The 2,267-nt window shown below is 53.9% G+C and overlaps 1 protein-coding gene and 1 long non-coding RNA gene across 4 annotated transcripts in view; one reads left to right on the forward strand and one right to left on the reverse strand.

The window, feature by feature from the left end:
- Positions 1–2,267, reverse strand: part of ADGRA1 (adhesion G protein-coupled receptor A1) — an 841,033-nt gene that overhangs the window by 183,292 nt on the left and 655,474 nt on the right. The gene's annotated exons all lie outside the window — the stretch shown is intronic.
- Positions 1–2,267, forward strand: part of LOC109287523 — a 21,884-nt gene that overhangs the window by 7,089 nt on the left and 12,528 nt on the right. Inside the window, exon 2 of the long non-coding RNA XR_002094883.1 lies at positions 2,202–2,204. This is a non-coding gene — a long non-coding RNA (uncharacterized LOC109287523). The remainder of the gene's footprint in view (positions 1–2,201; positions 2,205–2,267) is intronic.

A 2,267-nucleotide genomic window follows, 5' to 3' on the forward strand; every position in this document is an offset into this window, starting at 1 on the left:
CTTTTAACTGAGAAAAACATCTATGTGTTTCTACATTTCTCATTTTAATGTAGAAATACACAGATTTTGCACTTTTGCAAAGAGCTCTCTGCAGGCAGGAAGAGTTCCAGCCTGCAAGGGGCTGGGGGAGTGGGAACAGAACAGTCAAGCAGGGGGCATCATGCATATATGTACATGGCCACCAGACAGCCTGGGGAGGAGCTTCCACAGGTAAGTCTGGCGTGGAGAGCGGGGAGCTCAACAACCCCATAGGGAGGGAGGGAGGGAGGTTGGCCACAGGTGACTGGTAGAAGGGGCATGAGGGGGGCACATGCCTTCCCTGAGACTGGCTCCCGACCTGGCACTGCTCAGGACAGCAAATTGCAGCCCCGCAGAGTTGGGAAGAGAGGCCACAGCTCTTCCTGCACGGCCTGAGGCAGCCACGGTTGAGGTTTGGGCCCACACCCCCACCCGGTAGGTAGCTTTACCTGCATTCCGACCGGTGCTCCGCAGTTTGCCAGGCTGGCCGTTTTTGGTCCATAATTTGCTGGGCTGTGGCATAGAAAGGTTGGGAACTCCTAGTTTAGGGCCCCCACCCTGTCATAATCCGGCATTGAGTATAGGAGTGGATATGGGGCTTTTGGCATACCCCCACAGACTCAGGGGGCACCAGTCACCCCTGAGTTGGGCAGGGCAGGGCTGGGGCTGGGATTGGTGCCCAGCTAGGCAGTGCATGGGGCTTGGGGCCCGGGCCCAGAATGTGCCCCACAGGGTCTTGGTGGCAAGTGAGACAGGGCCACAGGCAGCTCATCCGGGGGGTAGGGGTGGAGCTGGCTCCCTGCCACCGTGTGCTCTCCGGGGGGGGGCACGTGCCCCTCAGATGGGTGCACAAGACGGGGGTGGGTGCAGGCTGCCAGATGCTGGGTTGGATTCCCTACCCTGATGTCCACTCCCTGGGGCATCCATGGCCCAGCGGGTAGGGTCCAGCATGGCAGGGCAGAGTGGAGCTGGTTGGGGAAGTTCCTTGCTGCTGCAAACCCCACACCACCCTTGCAAGGAGCCCCCTGGCTGCCCGGAAGAAGTGATGGCCAATCTCCATGCCACCATGCATGCTGCTTCCAGACACGCAGGGGGCACTTCATCAGGGTGGTACATGGCTTGCATCAGCAAGGAGCTTCACCCCTCTGACCCTGCTCTGCTCTGCGCTGCCATGATAGGTCCCGTCCACTGGGCAACAGAGACGCCAGGGGCAGGGCACCAGGGTGGGGAACCCAAGCCCACAGCAGAACCCTCTCCCCCATGGGTTCTGCTCTGGTTGTGGCACCCCAGGAAAGGAGGAGCTGGGATTCATGCACTGCTCCCTGCCCAGGCGAAAGCAGCTGCCACCTGCCACAGGTGGCAGCCAGGGCTCGAGTGCTGCTGTGGGGGGCAGGGGACTGCAGATCTCAGTCTCTGGCCTTATAGTCCTGGCAGGTAGGGGCTCCAACAGCAGGTCTGAGGGGAGTAGGGGGCTGTGGGTGGAAGGCAGAGGGCTGTGGGTGAGGGGCAAAGGTCACCAGCAGGGCCAGGGGGCTGTGGGTGGGGAGTGACGGGCACCAGCATGGCTGGGGAGGCTTGGGTGGGGAGTGAGGGGCCTGGACTTGTGTCCTGGTGAGTGAAGGGGGCAGAGGGAGCTCTGATTTTCCATGATAAAAACCCCCAAATCAAATACCAAAATGTATAGGTAATTAGAACTTTTTATTACAGTGATTGAGGCAATGGTAGGCCTGCAAGTTGCTTTGAAACTGTAAATAAAACATTGTGTTTAACTGATACCTATATATATCTATATAGGTATCTATATCTATATATAGATATAGATATAGATATATAGTAGTGTTTAATTTTAATGGCAGATTTGGGGGTTCTTATCAGAGAATTGGCAATTTTTAGCACAGAATTTGTGATTTTTAAACAGAGAAAACCAGGATCCCTGTTATTACTCAAACCCATGACATTAGAGTCATCATTCACTCTGATTTCACTCTAAATCCTCAGATTATGTCCAAATCTTGCACATTTTTTCTGTATTACATTTCTAAGTTATGGATTTCCTGTACTCACACAGCTAAAATTCTTGTATATACCCTCTATCACCTAAAGTCTCCATCACTGCAAAATCCTTTACTTTACAGAAAACAACACGAGGGGTAGTAGTCTCTGGCAAGTCATAGTTGCAGCAGTTTGTTGATTCAGAAGGAAGAAGCTGAAGATGATGTTGAATGAAATGTGTGCTGATCAATAGGGAT

Source organism: Gavialis gangeticus, unplaced genomic scaffold (assembly GCF_001723915.1).
Source record: "Gavialis gangeticus isolate Ggan-Ray unplaced genomic scaffold, GavGan_comp1, whole genome shotgun sequence".
Taxonomy (NCBI): Eukaryota; Metazoa; Chordata; order Crocodylia; family Gavialidae; genus Gavialis; species Gavialis gangeticus.